Source organism: Hemitrygon akajei, chromosome 29, assembly GCF_048418815.1.
Source record: "Hemitrygon akajei chromosome 29, sHemAka1.3, whole genome shotgun sequence".
NCBI classification, from domain to species: domain Eukaryota; kingdom Metazoa; phylum Chordata; class Chondrichthyes; order Myliobatiformes; family Dasyatidae; genus Hemitrygon; species Hemitrygon akajei.
The window spans coordinates 16,931,634-16,949,934 of NC_133152.1; positions in this window are offsets into that span (position 1 = coordinate 16,931,634).

The following is an 18,301-nucleotide window of genomic DNA, read 5'->3' on the forward strand; positions in this document are numbered from 1 at the left end:
ACAGATGTTGGTGGGAATTGAACCTCCAATGCTGACTGTTGGTGTTGGTGACTGTTACACTAACTATTACACTACTGTACTGACGGTGCTGTCCATCAAAAGGGAAATGCAGCCCAAGTTCTTTTAAACATCCCATAGTATTCATTGAAGAACCACAAAACCTCCAGTTCCTGATGAACATGATCATTCAAAAATAAAATGAAATCACCAGTTTAACTACTTGTTCCTTATTTTACAACAGAAGCACTTTAAAAAGTAATACATACTGAGAAATGACATAGCCTCTATAGAAATAATTATTTCTGTTGCTACAAAAGGGAGGAGGGGCAAACTAAAATGGACATTCAGAATAAAAAGAAAACTATTTGATTTAGGATTATTCACATTCAGCATAGTGAGATTTCAGATCCAGTTCTGTGGATAACTCCCTTATCCGCATCCCCAGACTGAGAAGATGTCTAGTAACACATTGCACCACCCTTTTCCCTCTCACTTTCCAAAATTTGATACAAGAAGTCTCTGTCACAAAATTGTTTGGAAGTTATACCATCTGTTGCAAATCTGCATTCAACACTAGACTATTATGTTGACCTAAATAATGGTGTTTGCTCTGTGTAAATCCTTGGATATATTTGTGATATAATTCTTTCCTCATTTGAGCTAATTTACTCAGTTTACTGCCAAAACTAATCCAGCTTTCCATGAAACTGTCAGTTATTGCTACACATGATCCCCATGAGAATTATCCACTTAGTAGTGTGACGTCCTAGAGCAGGGGTTCCCAAGCTGGGGTCCACGGAATAGGGATTCATGGCATTTAAAAGGATGGAAACCCCTGTGCTAGAGGAACAGCAACTGAATGTTACAGGTTCCCTTTGCCATTTGTGAACCTCCTTCTTTTGTTTCAGTTTTAATGAAAGGTCATGGCATCACACACGTGCTTCAGCTGTATGGGCAGGAGAATAGGGCGTTGATGGGAATTTATAGAGGAGTAGCTAAATAAACAAAGGAAGGACATGCTTTACTGTGGTGCAAGAGATAATGACAGCTCATTGTACTAAAGTCTGCCTCCTCTCTTCACCAACACTCACTCCTTATGTGTAAGAGTACCATTTGTTTAAATCTAGCTAATGAGTACAGTGCTTCTTAAAAGCTGATGACTTCAGCTATTAGTACCCTTAACTTCTAAAGATTCAAAGACTCAAAAAGTACATTTATTATCAAAGTGTGTAGGCAGTACTGTATATAACCCTGAGATTCATCTTCCACAGACAGCCACGAAACAAAGAAAACCATGGAACTTGTTCAAAGAAAAACATCAACACCCCCCCCCACCCCACATGTAAATAAAAATCACACAAACAGCAAAAAAACAAGCAAGAAACCCAGAATATAAAATGCAAAAATCAACAGAGTCCAGGCATATTCAGTTCAGCTCAGATCAATTCAATCTAGCACTGTGCTGTGCATTATCTGCCAAAATCACCCAAAATTTCAACAAAAAAAGGATCGAACAGAAACCAGAAATACATAATAATGTGAACTACAGAGTAATCTGTAAATCACATTGATAAAACCAGGACTCAGGACTCCAGCACAATCCTCCAGCTACATCGAGAGAGAAGGAGAGAGAGACTCCCAAGGAATCCTTCGGCTTTTGATGGGGGCACAGTTATTTTACATTGAGCTTGCTTGCATTAGCGCTTGCACCCCCTCCACTCCCAAAGGTGCAGATAATGCTGTAGGGAAGTTTTCTCCACTGCATTTCATTCAGGTTGCACTCCAGACACAAGAATGCGAAACATCGGCTGGGTTTCAGTGAACAATAATACTGAGGAAGAGTGAGGGCTTCTCCACAATGCGCTTTTAATTGTTATTCTCTCACTCAGAACTGACCATTTCGTTCGGATGGAGATTGGTACGGTGCTGGAAGGATATTTGTCATTTAGGGACATCACATTCAAGCCCAGTCCTGTTCTACTCCACTGCTGCCTGAATTTGCGTGTACCCTTGGAACACATCACAATCTCAAGTATAAAAGCGGAAGGTGCTGGAAACACTCAGCAGGTCAGGCAGCATCTTTGGAGACAGAAGCAGAGTTAATGTTCCATGTCAATGACCTTCCATCAGGAGTCCTGTAAAGTCATTAACTTAAAGCTTGTAACTCTCCACCGATGCTGCCTGACTTACAGTTCCACAAATTTTCTATTATTTATAGATTGAGCAATTGGTGTGTTTTCTCACTTTTCAGGAAGTACTTGAACTCTCCAGCAGGGGTCAGTGGGAACCAAACTGATTTCCCAACTTTTGACTGAAGCCATCAAGTTGGATTCTGTTCCCTTCACTGTCTACATTGCTTATTGGTTGTATAGTTCACTGGACACTGGATTCTGCAACCAGGCCATCTGTGAGTATCCTGTCACTCAGAGTACAATATTTTGAATTCCTTCTATATGTGCTCAACGGGTTGATGGTGTTGAGCACTGGCTAACATTCTATTCTCTGCACACTACGACAGTATTGAGCATTTTCAGGTCGGCTGTAGAATGGGCCACATGCACAATGTTTTCACTGCTCATCTCTGTGGACCACCCGTGCTGCGCCACTGTGATATTTTCATCTCCTGCCTTATGGTCTCTTTGTCTAGTGCGGAGGCTTAGTGCCCACTAATGCCACATTTGAGCTGTAGACTAAAGTCTATTGGAATCTTAATTAAGAATGCCTCGACTAATTTCACTAAGCACCTCTGACAGCTGTCAGAGAGAGGAGACTTTCATCTATCTGTCTTTGCACATTTGAACAAAGATCCCACAAAACTCCATCTGTCATTCGGTTTCCTTTAGTCTTATGTTTAATCCATAGAAATGTTATGGCTCCATTCTATAAACTAACTGTCCTAAAACACATTGCAAAGCATATCTCAGTTTTTATTATTTTATTTCATTCACTTTGTTGCACTGTTGTCCTTGAGGAAGGTGGGAATATTCATGCCAGTTCTCCCTTAATCAATCATGGAATCGATGGTTGAAGAATATCAAGTCTTTGCCAGGTGCTTTAAAGAGCTAACTATATTCTACACATCTTTTTTTTTCAAGTCTATTTCCAATCTATTTGCTCTAAAGTTACTCTTCCTGCCTCCACTACAGTAGACAGTATACTAGGTCACAACATTGCCCAGATCAATAAAAATTCTTTCCTTCTTTTTCTGTGAGTTATTACCCTAAAATAAAGCAAAGTGTAGCTAGGAAAAGGTAAAGTATCAATGGATCCAGCAAGTTTGGGTTTTGGAAATCAGGAAATTGAAGAAGGTTTAATCCTCCTACTTCCTTCAAAAGCAGAGACTTAACAAATGAATGCAAATTTATTGGTAGAACATGACTTGGCTGATTTGGTGATCATGTGTAGCTCTAACTTCTATTCTCAATGTCACTATTGAGAATCAGGATGTCTCCACCTTAACCAATGTTGTTGACATTTGTGGTAAGAAATGCTTTGGTCATTGGGAAGGAGTGTTGTAGATTCCAATACAGTGAGGACATGGGAAAAGACCTCTCTTTTATTTACACTTAATCTTGCAAGGATCTAATAATGTTATCCACATACATCTACCCCATCTGAGGCAAAGCTAATTCACTATCCTTGGGGAACAGTGGAACTTTGGTAGAGTTGGCCTCTCTAGATGTGATTCTGAAGCGATGCCTGTTAACCAACAGTACATTTCTTTTGGTGCCTGTGTGCCTTGCTGAGAGCAATCTAAATGTTGTACTTATTTTCCAAACGGTAGTAATTCCCCTTCAAAATTACTGAAGGGTTATAAACCATTGTCCCCTCAGCCTGGCACAGCCAGCCACTGGGTGTGGAAATGCAAAGTTAGTGGATAATTCAGGCAGACCAGTGCACCTGCTGCCTCACTTATCAACACAGCACATGGCCATGAACGTTCTGTTTGGGTGTCAGCAGATAATCTGACGACCAAAGTCAAACTTCGGTATGCTGCCCTTACCAATGTCCATGGGTTCTTGGCAGCAGATGGCAGTAGATAAACTCCACTACTGGGACACATGACGGATATTCCTCACTAACAACAGATCTCCCTTTGGACAGTAGTACTGGGATAATGTATGTTTTATATCACACCTTGACTCAAGAAGGGAAAGGAAATCAGTTGGGGTTTCTTGATCTAGACTGCTATCCAGTGACCCCTGCTGGATTGTGTATGTATTTATATATCAAGTCTACGTAAAACATTTAAACGTTAAAAAGATTCTACAAGGTCAACACATGCAAATGATTTGTTCTGTTGAGAATGTTAGGGATAGGGTTATCGGTGATGATTAGGGTGGAGAAAGGCAGGGGTGAAAAGAACAAGAGACCATGATCTTAAAATGCATCCAGGTTATTTGGAAGAGAAATCAGAAATCCATTTGCAAATAGTGAGAGTATCTCACACCTAATCCCTCTTTCCACTAGTATTTCTATAGTCCTGTATGTCACTGATCTTCAAACACATTCAAGTCTTTATTAAATTGTAAGAGAATTTCTGTCTCTTCTTTCACCCTTTCAGGCAGCAAGTTCCACTAAGCTCCAGGTGAAAACATTTTTCTTCATCTTGTGCCCCCCCACCCCCGACCCATTCTTTCTACCAATTTCATTAAACCTAAACTCCCAGATTTTTGACCCCTCTGCCTCAGGAAATATTTACTCTACCAAAACTCCTCTCAATAATTGTACACCTCAGTTGTCTCCCCTCCAGCCACCCAAATCCAAAGATGACAATCCTAGTCTATCTAATCTTCCTTCTCTTCATCCTCACAGGTGAAAAAGTCACATCTTTCATGTAATGTGATGACCAGAAATATGTATGGTACTCATGCTGTGACCTAGCACATATTGTATACAGTTCACAACTAATCTCTATCCTAAGCCTCAGCTAAAATTGATCTCCAAGGAGCTACCTTTTAAGAATTAGTGAACAAATACTCCAATGTCCCTTTATTCTTCCACATCACATCCTGCTATTTATTGCCTTGCTTTGATACACTTCCCAAACACATTATCTCACGGCTCTTTGAATTAAATGACAAATTACTTTATTCCTTTCTAAGTGACCAGACCATACCTTTAGTTCATTTTCCAGTTCACATATAAGAGCTGAATTTACTGCCCATTTTGAATTACGCTTGAGTATGTGTTAATGGACTGCTTTCGTGAACCACTGCTGTCCTCCTGATGAAGGTAGTCCCACATTTTTGCTCAGTATGAAGTTCCAGAATTTAGTCTCCAGTGACAACAATATCACATCTTCAAGTTAGGATGCTTTATAAGTTGAAGGAGAACCACCCACTTGACCACCTTTTGGGAGATGTCACAGGTTTAGAATGTCCAGGCAGAGCTGTCCAGCAGGTAACAGCAATGAATTTTGTAGATGGCACACAGTGCAGTTACTGAGCACCAGTGGTGGAGGGAATGACTATCTAGCATGGCGGATGGGCTGCTTTTCCCAGAACAGTGTTCAGCTCCTTGTGTGTCATTGGAGCTGAGCTCATCTAGCCAACTGGAGAACATTCAATGACACTCCTGACATGCGCCTCATTGATGCTGCAAGTACTCTGGGATGGCAGGAGCTGAGGTTTGTAACCACAGTATTTATGCAACTGATGCATCTGAATTTCTGGTCAATGGTGACTCTCAGGATGTTGATGATAGGGGTCTCAGGGAAGACAAGGCCAATGAAACTCAAGAGTAAATGGTTAGATTTTTACTTGTCAGCAATATTCTTTGCCTCATGCTTTTATGGTGAAAATGTTGTGTGCTACTTATCAGACACAAAAGGCTCCAGTATTTTGTATGCGTTGCTCTCGAGTTCCTGATTTGCTACTTGTCAGGATGTGTCTGGATGTTGTTTGGGTCTTTGTACATTCAGGCATGGGCTGCCTGATTTGCTGAGGAATTGTGAATGCAAATAAACATTGTGCAATCACCCATGAACATAAGAATTTTAAAAATATAAGAAGAGCAGGAAGAGACCACACAGCCCCACAGACCTGACACAACACTCAACATGATCCTGGCTGTCTCATCACCTCTTCTGTGCCTGTTCGCTGTAGATCTCATCTCCCTGATCTTTCAAAAATGCTTCTACAACATATACAATACCCCATGGCAGACGATTCGGCACCCTTTGCAAGAAGTTGCTCAGCACCTCAGTTGTAAATAGCCACTGCCTTATGTTGTATCTATGTCCTCTCTACTGAGTTTCTCCCAAAAGTGGAAACATCTGAACATCTAACCTGTTATCTCTCTCAAGATCTTATATCTATCAATAAGATCTTTGTTCATTTTTCTAAACCTCAAAGAATGTACAGAAGATCTAACTTTTTAAGCCCCTTGTGATTGGACAACCCTCTCATCCAGGGAATTAACCAAGTAAATCATTTTTGTACTGACACTCACGCCAGTATATCCTTTCTTTGAACCCATGAACACATCCCACTATTTTTTCTATTTTGGAGTACTTACTTAATTTAACTATTATATATACTTACTGTAAGGGAGCTAGGGCTTTACTCTTTGGAGAGGAGGATGAGAGGAGACATGATAGAGGTGTACAAGATATTAAGAGGAATAGACAGAGTGGACAGCCAGCACCTCTTCCCCAGGGCACCACTGCTCAGTACAAGAGGACATGGCTTTAAGGTAAGGGGAGAGAAGTTCAAGGGGGATATTAGAGGAAGGTTTTTCACTCAGAGAGTGGTTGGTGCATGGAATGCACTGCCTGAGTCAGTGGTGGAGGCAGATACACTAGTGAAGTTTAAGAGACTACTAGACAGGTATATGGAGGAATTTAAGGTGGGGGGTTATATGGGAGGCAGGGTTTGAGGGTCGGCACAACATTGTGGGCTGAAGGGCCTGTAATGTGCTGTACTATTCTATGTTCTATAATTCACAGTTATTTTCTCTATTATGTATTGCAATGTACTGCTGCAGCAAAAGCAACAAATTTCACAACATATGCCGGTGATATTAAACCTGATTCTAATTCCCCAGTGTGATAAGATAAGACTCTTGACCTCACAACCTAACTCATTGTGATTTACTATTATTGTCCAGCTGTACTGCACTTTCTATGTAACTTGGACTTTATTCCACATGCTGATATTGCCTCACCTTGTACTACTTATGCTTATGGGGAGAAGGCCAGGAACTGGGGTTGAGGAGGAGAAAAAAAAAAGGATCAGCCATGATTGAATGGCAGAGCAGACTCGATGGGCCAGATGGCCTAATTCTGCTCCTATACCTTGTGTTCTTATGGTCTTACTTCAATGCACTGTGCAAAGAATTGATCTGTGTGAAGAGAATGCAGGACGAGCTTTTCACTGAACTTTGGTACCTGTGAAAATAATACACCAATTTGAATTCCAATAACTGGAGCATATCAGCGCCTTCAGGTGAGGAGGTGAGAAAAATATAAAAAACAGGCAGTGGAATGATCAGTACCATCACTTAGGATATTTCGTCAAATCAAAGTAGCTTTAGTAAAAATGCAGCCTCACCTCACTTCCCCGCTAATGAACAGGATGGAAGAAAACTCTATTAAACGGCAGCTACAATAGTTGGGAACCTTGCCCTGACTTAATATCAACAGAGGCAGATTTGCAGAGTTTACAAACTCCGAGTACGACTGGAAGCAGCTGCAAATTGAGCATCCCTCCATTTTGCAGGCCAGGGTGCAGACAAGGCCTTTTGAAATCCATTGATAACCCAGTTGATGTTTGTGTGCATAAATAGCAGCAGGCCAGTCCAGTCTAATCTCCAGATACTGGCTGTGCTGTGCCCCGTTCAGTGACGGCCGCTGGCTTGCACTCAGATGCACGCTGTCAGTTTATCTTTCTGCCCCGTCGATCGCCAATACACTTTTCAACACCTCCAGCCTGTACTTTGATAATATCTTTAATTATTTTGCCAGCACATTCCTGAGAGAAAATATGTGACCACTGAAAAACAACCAAGATGCTTGTTCACATGTCCTAGAGAACAATGTGTGAATTTAAAAAAAGACACAACATGGATTGAAGTCTGCGTGTGAGAGAGACTTTCCATGTAACCCTATGAGTGCTGGATGCAGTTCATTTAGTTGTTAATTTCTTGGATGATTTCTGGAGCTGCTTTATTCAGGTTGCCTCAGCTTGCCTTACCTTCATCTTTCAATATGTTTTGGCTCAGTGATCCCATCAACAATCATGATTTATACTCTGAGGAAAATATCCAATTGTCAGATTTGTACCTTTTACAAGGCTTATTAAATCCAAACACATTTTGCCCACCTGAGTAGACGTTACATCTCCTGTGCCATAATGAGTGGTTATCCATGCATTTCATTGGTTATCAGCATTCCTCAATAAAGTCACATAAAACAGATGAAATGATTATTAAGCCAGTGATATTTGTGACATCTACTGGAAGCACAATTGTTGTTGTACTGGCATATATCATAACATACTCCCTACATCAATGCAATTCCATGTAATTGCAGTAGGATATTTTAGAAACCCTGGCGAGGGATGGGCTCCGCCAGGTTTCAGATGCCCAAGACACATCGTTTGATGAGCAGTCACCAAAAAGATTGGTTCAAAAAGCTTGTCATGATGGTGCCCTGACAACTCCGCCAGGAGTTAAGGGCACGCACGCACGCACGCGCGCGCACGCACACACACACACACACACACACACACACACACACACACACACACACACACACACACACACACACACACACACACACACACACACACACACACACACACACACACACACACACACACACACACTTTAGAATATCATCAAATATCTATCATTATGTTTTCCAAGATAAGTGGGATAAGGGGAAAATGCAGACAAGTACGACTAGCTCAGGTAGGTCACTTGGTTAGTCTGATACAGTTGCAGTGAAAGGCCAGTTCCCATTCTGTTTAACTCCATCAGCCCAGAGCATTAGCAGGCTTGCTCACCACGGCACCTGGCTGCAACTGAAAGTCGATCTTGGTGAGCAGTTAAAGTTCCCTGACTTCATCACATCATTATCACTGAGACCTGGCATGGTCATTCTACCAGAAACCTCGAAGCAGGTGGTCAAAGTAGAACTGGCATTTCCTTGAGAAAACCAGACTGAGGAGGCGTTTGAACATAAGAAAGCCAGATACCAGGAGCTGGTACAACAGCACCAGAGACAGGGGTGGAGGGCACAATGTGAGCCAGAAGAGGTGGGGTGTAGAGGTTTTGCTGGCTGCTTGCTGCGCAAAACCTACTCTCTCCTTGGCATTATGAGGGATGCAAAGGAAAGGGCCATCAGGATCATCACAGAGGCTGCTGAGCAAGCCTCCAGATGGCTATAGATCAAGAGGTGTGACCATGGACTAACGTTGCTGAAGCCTGATCAGCCCTGGCTGGGTCACCTGGGCAAGAGTGTCTGATGTTGAAAGACCTGAGCCTGATGACCCTAGGTTACATCACTAATGATGTGTCCCAGCACATCCTAGGATGTATCGTTGCATCATAACTCTACAGCCCATGATGTTTTATAGTTCTCTCCTGACTTCCAATCCCTACCTGCCCTGTAATTCATTCCCTCTGCAGTTTCTGGATGGAAACATGTTGGGATAACTGATCTTCTGGGTCACTGCAATGAGCCACATTCAGAATGCTCTGGGAGCAGAGATCTCAGACCATATTACAGGTCCGTGCTTAAAACTTTCCATTTCTGGCCTTGAAGCCTAGACAGTGTTTACTGTGTTGACAGTAGGACAATTCTCATGATTTCCACCATTAGGTCTTGCATGTAACATTGGCCAGCAATCTTCCCCTTTGCCAAATGCGTCGCTACCATTTCTGCATGATATTTCATCCTTGTCACCATCAGTCGGAAGGATTAGTGATTAAGTGGGTTTGACATTAAGTGAAATGATTGCTCAGATCACCAGTGGGAGAGTGAGTGTGTGTGGGGAAAATCCCCTTCCTGTCATGTAAATGCAGCACACCATTTTCATCAAACAAGATGAAGATCAGTGATAAAATTGTAATGGACATAAGCCTGTAATCCAATGTCCCACTTTTAAAGGACAAAACACTAAATCCGACACCCAACAGCTGAATAATGGTACTTCCATAGCGTAACCTTTCAATATACATACTGGAACGTTCTTACTTCTGTTGAATTCACTGATCCCCAACAGGTTAGAATATAAAACACCAGAAAATCTGCAGATGCTGAAAATCCAAAGCGACGCACACACAATGCCGGAGGAACTCAGCAGGCAAGGTGGCATCCATGGAAAAGAGTAAACAGCTAATGTTTCAGGCTGAGACCCTTCATCAGGACTGGAAAGAAAGGGGAGAGGAGATAGAATTTAAGGACCTTAATTTACCTCAGCACACCTTGCACAAAAAGATCTTTACATCCTATAGGCAGATGCAAACAGGACCATGTCGAAATGCCATCAGGTCTCTGATGAGCCAGTTTTTAGAATGAAGCTTGAGGAATGATTATTTCATTTGGTGAGAAGTGGGAGTACTGCTTCCCATGTGAAACTGTGCTGAAACTTCCAGGAGCAGTTCCGAACAAAGAAGAATAATGCCTCTAAATCATGTACACTGTATTATCAAACAATGAAGATCTTAGTGAACTGTTTAAAAACAAATGTAACAGATTGCTGCCAGAGACTTTAGATAATAACTAACAGATAATATTATATTTTTTCCTGTGGTGGCTGATAAGAAGCTAAGTGCAATGAATTACATTCTAATTGATGATTATCAACAATGTTTATGTCATTCAAGGATTCTTCTTTCACCAGCAATTATGTGTATTATAGTTACCGCATCCAATCACAGTTCTAGTTCTGCCATGCGTCAGATACTGTCTAAACCTGTTTATGTCCAGTCTCACGAGGTGAAACCGTGCCGCCTCTGAGGAGCACATGTGACATAAATTTATTTAGATTTTTAAAATCATTTTTCATGCTGGTAAGAACATCACAAATTGCTACTGAGAAAGTAGTGGTGAACTTCTGAAGTTCTCGTTGAGATACTCCTACACCACAACCAGAAACCTGGTTGAGGGGTACAGGATTCATACCCAGTGTCAAGGAAAGAACAGTCACATAGCTCTCAGTCAAGGTGTGTGACTTGAAATGAACCTGGTGTTCCCACGTACCTGAAGCCTTTGTCCTTCATGGTGGTAGAGGTCGGTGGTGATTTCAAAGGTGCTGTTACAGTGAGCTAATGAGACAGATTGGCTTTATTTGTCACACGTATATCAATCCGAAACGTAGAGTGAAACAACCAACATGGTCCCAGGGTACACTGGGGGAAGCTTGCAAGTGTCGTCATGCTTCTGGCACCAACATAGCATGCCACAACTTACTATCTCTAACCCATACGTCTTTGGGACGTGGGAGGGAAATGGAGGACGCAGAGGAAGCCCGCGCGGTCACGGGGAAAATGTACAAACTCCCTACCGACAGTGGCGGGAACTGAACCCTGACTGCTGGTGCTGTAAAGCATTACACTATATGCTACACTACTGAACTGCCCCATGAACCTTTTAGCCAATAGATGGACCTGCAACTACAATGCACTAGTGGTAGAGGGACTGAATATTAGGGTGGTGGTTGGGTTATTAATAAAAAGGGGTACTTTGACCTGGATGGTATCGAACTTCTTGAGTGTTGTGGAGATGCGTTCATTGAGGCAAATAGAGAATATTCCATTGGGCTCCTGATTTGTGGATGTCAGAGGTGAGTCACTCACCAGATTATATTGGCTTCAGACCTGTGATAATAGCCAAGGTAGCCAAGGTTGGTTGTCCAGTTGAGTTTTTGGTCAATGATTTAGGCAACTTGGGTTCTCAGCTTTAGACCACAAAAATTAACCATCTCAGATATGTAACAGGATGTTGGGTGCGGAAAATAGGAAAATTGTATCGTACTGTGCAAATGTCTTAGGCACAGGTTTAAAAAAAAATCTGTAAAGATGGTTTCAGAAATAATGAAATGAAGAGTTTCTAAATATCAAAAAATTGCTATAGAGACCAGTAAACAATTAAAAAAAACTAAATCCAAAATTTGGTGTGACCATCCTTTGCCTTTAAAACTGCATCAGTTCTCTTAGGTACAGTGTTGTGCAGTTTTATAAGAAAATCAGCTGGTAGATTGTTAAAGGCATTGTCACAGAACTTGTCACAGTTCCTCTGCAGACTTTGGCTGTCATACTTGCTTTTCTCTCTTCAGGTAATCCCAGACAGCTTTGATAATGTTGAGATCAGGGCTCTGTGGAGGCCATACCGTATGAAACCATGTAAAAAAACCTAGGGTACCTAAAACCTTTGCACAGTACATGTGGAAGTGTGCTTTAGTGATTGTGGTCGAGATATATTGTTGGAGCAGAATTAAGGCAGAATTTTGTGGCAATTTATTGTAAAATTTTGGTGCATAGTTCCCTGAAGGTGGAATATCATGTGGATAGGGTGGTGAAGAAAGCTTTTGGTATGCTGGCCTTTATAAATCAGTGCATTGAGTACAGGATTTGCAATGTAATGTTAAAATTGTACAAGGCATTGGTAAGGCCAAATTTGGAGTATTATGTACAGCTCTGGTCACTGAATTATAGGAAAGATGTCAACAAAACAGAGAGAATACAGAGAAGATTTATTAGAATGTTACCTGAGTTTCAGCACCTAAGTTACATAGAAAGGCTGAACAGGTTAGGTCTTTATTCTTTGAAGCATAGTAGGTTGAGGGGAGACTTGATAGAGGTATTTAAAATTATGAGGGGGATAGATAGAGTTGACATGGATAGGCTTTTTCCACTGAGAGTAGGGGAGATTCAAACAAGAGGACAAGTTGAGAGTTAGGGGCAAAAGTTTAGGGGTAACACGAGGGGGAACTTTACTCAGAGAGTGGTAGCTGTGTGGAACGAGCTTCCAGTAGAAGTGGTAGAGGCAAGTTCAATATTGTCATTTAAAGTAAAATTGGATAGGTATATGGACAGGAAAGGAATGGAGGGTTATGGGCTGAGTGCGGGTCAGTGGGACTAGGTGAGAGTAGGCGTTCGGCACGGACTAGAAGAGCCGAGATGGCCTGTTTCCCTGCTGTAATTGTTACACGGTTATATGGTTATTATATTTTAGATCTGGAACTATTGAATGATAGCATTAACAGACTTCAAAATGATCAACATCAGAAATTAGGAAAATTCATTAAACACAATAAATGGTCCATCAACTTGTTGCCTGGGAGTGAAGCAAATACTTAATGAGGTGGTCTTCAATTTCTCTGTCAACTTAATGTGTTTGGTGTGTTATGTTATCTTGGTTTATAGCCAAAATCAGGGCAGGATAGGGTCAACTAGAATGGTCTCATGGGGACCACTTTTGACCAACTAGAGACAATTGGACAATTAAAGTTTTGTGCCCCAGCTTTCAGCTGAATTGGAATTGCAATTGGATTATTGTTGTAACATGTACTGAGATGCCCAAGATAATTTGTCTTGCCTACTGTTCATACAGATCAATTCATTACACAGTGCATTGAGGTAGCACAATGTAAAACAATAACAGATTGCAGAATATGTAGTGTGTTCCAGCTCCAGAGAAAGTGCAGTGTAAATAGACAATAAGGTGCAAAATCATAATGAAGTGGATTGTGAGATCAAGAGTCCATCTCATCTTTAAGGGAACCATTCAATAAATTTATAACAGCAGGGCAAAAGCTGGCCTTGAGCCTGGTGGTACGTGCTTTCAGGTTTCTGCATCTTCTACTCACTCCAGAGGCAAGAAGATTCAGTGTCTGGGGTGGGAGTGGTCTTGCATCATTCTGGCTATTTTACTGAGGCAGTAAGAAGCACAGACAGAATCCATGGAGGGGAGGCTGGTTTCTTTGATGTGCTGTGCTGTGACTGCAAAGTTGCAGTTTCTTGCATTCATAGGCAGAGCAGTTGGCGCACCAAGTCAAGATGCATCCAGGTAGGATACCTCCTAGTATCCAGAGTGCTGTGAGGTAATATTTAAGATGATATAGCAAATAGCTATACTGAGAGGAGTATGTTATCCATTCCCTGGTCTTGTCACCTGTCTGAGTGCTACTGGTCCCATGTAACCCTGTCGCATGGTCAGGTAGTCAGCGACTAAACCGTCTCCCCCACCAGGCTTGCCTGGTGAGGAGAGTGGCTAGACACCCAGCAGAACAAAAAACAAGACCTGCCAAAGGGCGGATAAACCCTCTCGTAGGGTCAGCGGCCATCTAGCAAACACGTGCTGTGAAGCGCCAAAAGGGCATCCCTTGAATCGAAGCTTGGTCTGGCCATTCACTGCAACAGAACTTCCCCCAGCCGTCTTGGATCCGGGAGGGGATGTCAAGAGGGTGGGTCTGGACCTGTGCAACCCCCTACTCACCTAAAATCCATTCACGCACACGCTGTTCCTTTCTGAGGAGTGGGGTATCCTCAAACCCCACTAACTGACTGAAAGGAACCATCATCATCCTATGGGATGAATAGCCAGAGAGATCCATTCCCTGTAGAAAAATGAGCAAATAGGCTTGAGATGAGATTGGGCGATGGGTGAGGGGGGGAATCATCCAGATTTTCTGCTCCAGAGGTTAACAATGCACTACTGTTATACCCAAGACCCTGAATGCCCAAAAGCATTTCACTCCACTGCAGCAAATGCTCACTTTGATAGACACAACATTTTCAGAAGTAAAAGGATTGTCAACAGTACCCCTGACTAAATTACTGATCCTAGGTTTATCAAATCCATTAGCGGTTTGGTTAACATGACAACACATTTTACATCGGAACAGAGAGGAGGATGTATTTGATGCAGGCGGAGGAGGAAGAGGTGCTGACAGGTAGTTCAGACACCTTGTGGATTCTATCCCACCACAAGGCTTGTTAGAACAGATTTTGGTGAACAACAGCATGCAGAGTCTGACATCATTGTCAAGCTGTGACACAAATACTTGTTCTAGGAATGTAGGATTTTCCACAGAATAATTACAAACATGCAGCCGCTGGAGATCACTGTGAATATACTCCTTTTTTGAGGATTCTTATAGTGTTTTGCTACCATTATAGAAATGTACAAAAAACAACAGTAACAGCTTTTGTGTTGTTATGAACTTTAACTTGACAAGAATTTGCCAAGACTGCAATTAGTCTGGCTCACATAGAGTCTTCAGCGAAAGATATACAATTAAAGTGAGGGTACCTAAGGCCAGGTTTGTTAAGTATATTGCACCTCACAGACAAGAATCTAACAGCACAGAAGCATTGGAGAAGTGGAGAAATAGACCAGACAGCATTGCTAGCTTTGTATCTACAGTATGTTCAGTATGTTCTGGTACAGAGGCAAAGAATGCAGATCTATGCCTGTATTAGCAATATATTCAAACGCGAATTCAAATAACATATGGAGGTTTCGTAAAGGTTAAATGAAGCAAAAGGCTCAAAGCCAATGACAAGGTTACATAAGATGCAGCCACAGAAGAATGCTGTAGCCTGTGAGTGGATGGTTGTTGGTGTGGAAACACATGGCAAATGGAAAGACACAGCCTAGGCTGTGGAGGTGCAGTAGCCATGAGAGAGGTGAAAGTCAGAGAGTCGCAGAAGGGGGCAGAGTAGAGATATGAAAAGGAAGAAGACACTCTAAGGATATTTACCATCTTAAGCTTGTTATACAGTAGCTGCCGGTGGTATTGAGAAGAAGCTCCCACTACCTATTGAATCTACTGACAGGAGAAGGGACAAAGGTGGGTAACTAGCTGCTTAAAACCAATCGCTTCAGGCAGATGGGGCTTGTCAGCTCATCTAGGAGAAGGAAAACTCTGATCTCAAACTTCCACTGCCTTGCAGCTATACCTACTCATGGGGAAGGCTTCAGGAGTAAACCCCGAGGGAAAATCCAGACCTGGAGTCCCTAAGGCAGTCCTACACTGAGATCAGCGCTGACTAGCAATACTTGTGATGCTACTGGTGCCTAACTGTATCAGTCTCTGCCGTTCCTTTGGATTCATCAGTTGCATGGAGAGGAGGAGCCTGTTACATGGGCAACAGCTTTCACTCCATATTGTACTGCCTTGGCTTGCGTATCATTTATCACCATCTTATGATGTGTTGTTAATTTTAAATACATATGTGTATGTATATATATATATATATATATATATACATAAAACAAATGAATGATATATAGCATGTATTATATAGAAAATCTATTTATTTTAATATAGGTATATATAGAATGCATAATAAATGTATATATAATATAAATTACTCTGTCAATATTATATGCAATATACAAATGCAGTCCTGATGGGCGCGTGCGCACACACACACACAAAATATATATATATATATATATTCTATAAAACAGTGCTAAAACATAATATGAATTAGTCATTAGTTGTCCAGGCTTGCTATTCCCAACAGAACCACACAGTCCAAAGAGTCTGCTGTTCCATTTACAGGAACACAGTGAATAGTGGCTGCTATTCCGTAAGCAGGTATACAATGTACAAGGTTAGCCATTCAGTATGTTACTTATTGTCTGAGATTATATAGCAGGAGCTGCTTTTCTCCAGGACCAGTGAGTTTGTCTGAGCAGTTATTTATTGAGATACAGTGTGGAACAGACCCTTCTGGCCCAATGAGCCACGCCGCCCAGCAACTCACCAGTTTAACCCTAAACTAACCACTGGACAATGTACAATGACCAACTAACCTACTAAATCTTTGGACTGTGGGAAGAAACCGGAGCATTTGGAGAAAACCCACGCATCCCAGGGGGAGGATGTGCAGAGACTCCTTACAGAACAACGTCGGAATTGAACTCCGAACTCTGACGCCCTGAACTGTAATAGCTTCATGCTGAATACTACGCTGCTGTGGCACCCACTGGCTCCACTGTTTATATACTCATTCAGCTGTGTCACGGATTAGGTACAGTTCCACTTAAATTCCTGCCCTATTCTTGGCCATGATGCTTTACAATAAAGATAGAGGCTGATGTAATTTACAAACAGAATTAACTAATGTTAGCAATAATTAACTTGGTAATTGACTTTATCTACTGTACACAGGGATTGGTGACAAACAGGAAACAATTGCTTTACATGATAAAGGTACTGAATGTTAACTATTGTATGAATAGCTTTTATTTTTTATACCATGTGCAGCCTGTACAAAATTTGCAGAGTCTGGAATCAACATACCTAGGTGTTGTTGGGATTTAAAGCTGGGCCTTTCTACGTGGGGCAACTCACTTCAGCAACATTTTCATTATAATATGGTGAGATGTAAAATAAAACAGGAGATCAGGAAACATCTCTGGAGAAAGAAAAAGAATTAACATTCCAGGTCAATGGTCTTTCATGACAAATATGTGTTTTATAAATACATTATTATATTAGCACTGATTTAGTCGCATCTTCAGTACTAATCTTCAGAACATTACCTTCTGAAGGTGAGTAACTGCAGAAGCAACAAACAATCTGTTGGAGGAAGTCAGTCGAGTAACGTCTGAGGGAGGAAAGGAATCGTCCATTTTTGAGTCAAAACTCTGCATCAGGACTGCAGAGGATTCCAGCAGCCATTCTTCATTAAAAAGACATGAATAGTGAGTTAATTTTGTCTTATTTTGGTAATATTGTTGAGGGAATCAGGGCACCACATTTCCGTAATGGTTAGCGTGACGCTATTACAACTCGAAGACAACTGGAGTTCGGAAAGGTGTTTGTATGTTCTCCACGCGGCTGCATTGGTTACACTCGGGTGTAGTGGTTTCATCCCACAGTCCAAAGTTGGTAGGTGAATTGGTCAGTGTAAATTGTCCTGGCTAGGGTTAAATCGGTGAGCTGCTGGGTTTTGCGGCTCATTCGGTCGGAAGGGCCTGCTCCACGCTGTATCTCTAAATAAAATAAGGTTTTTTATCACTGTCTTATATGATGTGTTTTTTTGTTGTTTATAAATTATAAAAATAAAAAGTGCAAATAAAAGGTAGTGTTAATGGGTTCACGTACCATTCAGAAATCTGATGGCAGAGGAGAAGAAGCTATTTCTGAATCATTGAGTCTGAGTCTTTACACTTCTCAACCTCCTCCCTGACTTAGTAATGTCTGAGATGGAGAGGGTCCTTAATGAAGGATGCCTAGGCATCATCTTTAGAATATTATCCATAAGGACTAATATTTTTAGGTTACGCTGGCCTTTCAGGGGGAATTATTTCAAAACTGCACTGCTGCAACATTAA